We start from the raw sequence: 5923 nt of genomic DNA, 5'->3' as shown, positions 1-5923 counted from the left end.
GGTTGAGTCACCATCCCTGGAAGTATTTAAAAGACGTGTAGATGAGGCGCTTAGGGACATGGTTTAGTGGGCATGGTGTTGTTGGGTTGATGGTTGGACTCGATGATCTTAGAGGTCTCTTCCAACCTTAATGATTCTATGATTCTATGATTCTATGGCATATGACTGCTACCGAGCCATATGCAACCCTCTGGATTACATGGCTATCATGAATAAGAAAGTATGCATGCAGCTGTCTGCTTCCTCATGGATATGTGGCAACCTTGTGGCCCTTGGGCACACTACATTGATTTTCGCCGCCGCCCTTCTGCGGCTCCAAGGTGATCAACCATTTCTTCTGTGAGATCCAGCCAGTGCTGATGCTGGTGTGTGCAGACACTTACTGGAGTGAACTACACATCATTCTGGCTGCTGCCTTTGTCATCATGATGCCTTTTCTTCTCACTTTGGTGTCCTATGGCCTCATCATTTCCTCCATCCTCAACATCGGGTCTGCCAAAGGAAGGTATAAAGCATTCTCTACTTGCTTCTCACATCTCACTGTAGTGACATTATTCTATGGGACAGCTGTGTTCATCTATATACGTCCCAAATCCAGCTATTTCCTGGATGTGGACAAGGTTCTCTCTCTGTTCTATTCTGTGGTGACCCCTATATTGAACCCTTTTATCTACAGCCTTAGGAATAGGGAGGTGAAAGGGGCTCTCTTTAAAATGAGAATGAAGCTATTTCACCACAACTTCTAGGTTAGTTCCCCTCAGCTGAACAACCATCTACAAATATCTCACCTCAGAAGAAGCACCGGCACATTGCCAAGGGGGATATAGGGAAGATCAGTGACAGGACTTCAGGATAAGAAAGCATTCAGCTCACCAGAGTTTAAAAAAAGTAATTAGGTGTCTAAACAGGAGTATCTGGTGGCATTTGAAGTGCATAGCCACCAGCTGCCATTATAGAACATGTGAATCTCCATTAAGTTACTGTTGCTAGTACCACATGAAGATCGTGGATACAGAAGGGTGTCTTATGTGATCCCAGGCACATACCTTTAAGCATAAGAATTACTCCCCAGATGTCTATGACATACTAGATGGAAGGGATGCTATCCAGATGGACCTTGACAGGCTAGAGAATTGGGCCCATGTGAATGTCATGAAGTTCAACAAAGTCAAGTGCAAGGTCCTGCACCTGGATCAGGGCAATCCCCAATATCAATACGGACTAGGGGATGAATTGATTGAGAGCAGCCCTGCAGAGAAGGACCTTGGGATACTGGTGGGTGAAAAATTGGATATGAGCCAGTGATATGCACTTGCAGTCCAGAAAGCCAATTGTACGCTGGGCTGCATCAAAAGAAGTACGGCCAGCAGGTCAAGGGAGGTGATTCTGCCCTTCTACTCTACTCTAGTGAGACCTCATCTGGATTGCTTCACCCAGTTCTGGGGTCCCCAGTTTAAGAAAGACATGGACCTGTTAGAGCAGGTCCAGAGGAGTGCCACAAAAATGATCCAAGGACCTGAACACCTATCCTCTGAAGAAAGGCTGAGAGAATTGGGGTTGTTCAGCCTGGAGAAGAGAAGGCTCTGGGAAGACCTTATTGCAGCCTTTCAGTACTTAAAGGGGGCTTGTAAGAAAGATGGAGAAATACTTTTTATCAAGGCCTGTAGTGACAGGGTAAGGGGCAATAATTTTAAAGTGACAGAGGGTAGGTTTAGATTGGACAGAAGGAAGAAATGTTTTATGATGAGGGTGATGAGACACTGGAAGAGGTTGCCCAGAGAAGTTGTGGATGCCCCATCATTGGAAGCATTCAAAGTCAGGTTGGATGGGGCTTTAAGCAAATTGATAGAGTGAAAGACATCCCTGCCCATGGCAAGGAGTGGAGCTAGATGATGTTTAAAGGTCCCTTCCAACCCAAACCATTCTATGGTTCGATTCTATGGTTCTATAGTTCTATGATTCTATAAGACAAGTTAATGACTGGTTCAATTTAGTTGTGTGTGTTCAGAGGCATCTACTGTCACCTGAAATCCCCTGGGACATTTCAGCCATCCACATGGGCTTGGAGATATGACATGGCACACACAGAAGACATTTTGCCTTCTGCAGTAGTGGCTGGGGAGCAGGCAGGATGCTGGCGGACATCTCCAATAGCATAGACACATGCTATTAGGTACATGGGTTGGGCCATGGTCAGTGGAGTCTATGGAGTGATACATGTGACCCAGTGCATGTCTCTTCTATATAAGCAAAGGAATCAGTCACTGGACTCCAGCGACTCACTGTCTGTCTACTTTCAGACAGACATCTAGTGTCATTTGAAATGCCATAAGGTTTTGGAACTGAACTCCTGATTATAATTTAGGAGGTAATGGATATGCCATAGTGTCATCTATGGGCTATCATAGACATCTGTGTCATCTCTGGCAGACCCATGAGGAAGTCCTGGACATTCCTGGGCATCTCAAATAGCACTAAACACACATGTTCAAGTAAATGAATCAAGCTCCAAATCTCCTTTGACTCTAATGGGAGCTTAGACACCTAACTTACTTGGAAACACCTACGTAAATGTGATTCGGAGAAGTATCAAATCCCACCCTTGCATTGTAGGGACTTACATGCAGATGAAATGAACTCCACCCATGTGACAAGGAGACTAAACCCACCTTCAGCCCATCCTCTAATGTTGCAAGACAACATTTCATACCATCAGACTCCACCTCACAAATCTCACTTTCTGGTGAGATTCTATCAACACAGTTATTTTTCAAAAATGTTAAGTGTTGTGTGACATAACCACAGAAGGCATTGATCTCCACCAAAATTTGTACTGAGATAGCTACCATGTCTTGTGTTTGCATAACATTTTAAAGACTGCTTTAAGGGACAAAGAAATGGAAAGCAGAAAGAAAACATTTTCTTCCTGTTTTATACAGCTAACAATTTTTATTACAGATGTCAACAGAATAGTTTCAGAGTTCATAAACAATTCTAAATACATGCATCTGAATTGTGGCTTATTTACATTTTCAGTATGCTCTTATGTCTCATAATAATAATCTTGATTATTTGAAGTAGTTTTAATTGTCTGAATTTTGTTTTTTCCAAGTATCTTTCTCAAATTACTATCAGTGAAAAGTGTGAAAAACAAAAACTTGTTTGGCTGACTTCCTTTGTATGTGGTCTGATATTTCCACACTTCTACCTCTCTATGATTTTGCTGCAACTATTTGAGGAACATTTCAGACTTTTAAGATAAAAGATGCTTATATAGAAGATCTTTCATCAGTCTTATTAAAAGTATAAAACTTCTTCAAAATGTTATACTACGTCAATCTACAGGTTTTAGTCTTTACACATGTCATACATAATGTATAAAAATGAAAACACAACATGTCAACTTGTAAATTTTCATTAAATAATATCAGTTTTCTTTTTTGAAGGTAGAATATTATTTTCAGACTCTAAATCTTTTCACATATGTTTTGTTCAATGTGTTCCATAAGGATTTGTGTAGAGACACACATGTATGCAGACACATTTCTGTGTGCATACATATGAACATGTATATGTCTCTATATCTCTCTTGCCTGCAGGCAGGTGCTCCTGGCACAGCCCATGGTCAGCAGTTCCCAGAGACAAGCCACGGGCTGACAGGATGCTCTCAGAGGGTAAGAAAAGGCCTCCCTGGATGGCCAAAAGCATTGCGCTCTCATTTGTATTTACACTGTTTCAGCACAGGATGGTTTTTTGAGCATTCAACCGGAAAATCAAACATGCAGGTAGGTGCAAGGCAGGTACTGTTTCTGGTATGCACGCCATCTTTGCACACTCCCCAGGTCTAAGGAGTTCAACCTGGTTTACTTGGAAAATGAGCAGAACATCACAATGAAACAGAAAGTCTTCAGAAACTAATTTCCCATATGTCGTGGTTTAACCTCAGTCGGCAACTAAGCACCACGCAGCTCCTCACTCACTCCCCCCCCTCCCGATGGGATGGGGGAGAGAATTGGAAAAGCACGTGAGAAAAACTTGTGGGTTGAGATAAAAACAGTTTAATAATTGAAATAAAATGATAATGATAATAATATTATAACAGTAATAATACACAAAGCAAGTGATGCACAGTACAATTGCTCACCACCCGCCGACCGATGCCCAGCCAGTCCCCGAGCAGCGGCCCCCCCGGCCAGCTTCCCCCAGTTTATGTACTGAGCATGACGTCACATGGTATGGAATGTCCCTTTGGCCAGTTTGGCTGTGCCCCCTCCCAGCTCCCTGTGCATCAGTCGGTAGAGCATGAAAAACTAGAAAGTCCTTGGCCAGTGTAAGCACTACCTAGCAACAACTAAAACATCGGTGCCTTATCAATTTTGTTCCCATCCTAAATCCAAAACACAGCACTGTACCAGCTACTAGGAAGGAAATTAACTCTATCCCTGCTGAAACCAGGACACTATCCACCCCTTATTCTATACCATCTGCGTCATGCTCAAGTCTCATATTTTATCTATACATTTTCATTAATCACCACCCCTTTTGTTTTCTTATATACACATATACGCACACACACACACAGATATCATTCCCTTAGTCTGTGGGCCATCCCTCTAAAACGTTTGGTGAGTTCATTTAGTCCATGACTTCGGGCTCCATCTGTCATAATAGTCTTTCAGGGCAGGAAAAAATGGAGATGGTATGTGGTGTTGGATTGTTTCATGTTGAAGTCAGTTCTGGTACCATCATCACTGTGCTTCGCCTGGTTTCACTGAAGTTATTCCTCGTTAGTCTGGATGATTCTTATTGTAATAACATTAGTATGACATATAATATTATTAGTAGTATTAGTATATCTGTGCATTATTAGTATAACTATTATAACCATAATTAGTACTTAACATCACATAATTCAGATCATTGGCTATTCTCACCCAAAATCAAATTGCCTTGAGGTACACATCGGACTTCCCCATCCTTTTGCATTATCCACCAAGTGAACCCAGGTCCTTGAGCAAAAGCAATCCCACGAATGGGTTTGCCTTTGCCCGAGGCAGGAATAACCCAGACTGTTTTCCCCAACATATTCTTTATGTGCACTACAGGGACTTTATTCCCATCTACAGTACGTAGAAGGTCTGACTGGGCAGGGCCAGCTCGATTGGCAGATCCCCGAGTGTTGACTAACCAGGTGGCTTTTGCTAAATGCGTATCCCAATGTTTGAATGTCCCGCCACCCATTGCTCTCAGCGTAGTCTTTAACAGTCCATTGCATCGTTCAATTTTCCCGGAGGCTGGTGCATGATAGGGGATGTGATACACCCACTCAATGCCGTGCTCTTTGGCCCAGGTGTTTATGAGGTTATTTCGGAAATGAGTTCCGTTGTCTGACTCAATTCTTTCTGGGGTGCCATGTCGCCACAGGACTTGCTTTTCAAGGCCCAGGATAGTGTTCCGGGCAGTGGCATGGGGCACGGGATATGTTTCCAGCCATCCGGTGGTTGCCTCCACCATTGTAAGCACGTGGCGCTTGCCTTGGCGGGTCTGTGGGAGTGTGATATAATCGATCTGCCAGGCCTCCCCATATTGATATTTCAGCCATCGTCCTCCATACCAAAGAGGCTTTAACCGCTTGGCTTGCTTGATTGCAGCGCATGTTTCACATTCATGGATAACCTGTGCAATAGTGTCCATGGTCAAGTCCACCCCTCGATCACGAGCCCATCTGTATGTTGCGTCTCTCCCTTGGTGACCTGAGGTGTCATGGGCCCACCGAGCTATAAATAATTCACCCTTATGTTGCCAGTCCAGATCCACCTGAGCCACTTCAATCTTAGCAGCCTGATCCACCTGCTGGTTGTTTTGATGTTCTTCAGTGGCCCGACTCTTAGGTATGTGAGCATCTACGTGACGGACTTTTACA

This window comes from Pygoscelis adeliae, unplaced genomic scaffold (genome assembly GCF_000699105.1).
Source record: "Pygoscelis adeliae isolate BGI_AS28 unplaced genomic scaffold, ASM69910v1 Scaffold462, whole genome shotgun sequence".
In the NCBI taxonomy this organism is placed as follows: domain Eukaryota; kingdom Metazoa; phylum Chordata; class Aves; order Sphenisciformes; family Spheniscidae; genus Pygoscelis; species Pygoscelis adeliae.
Note: the sequence above shows the minus strand (reverse complement) of the source record.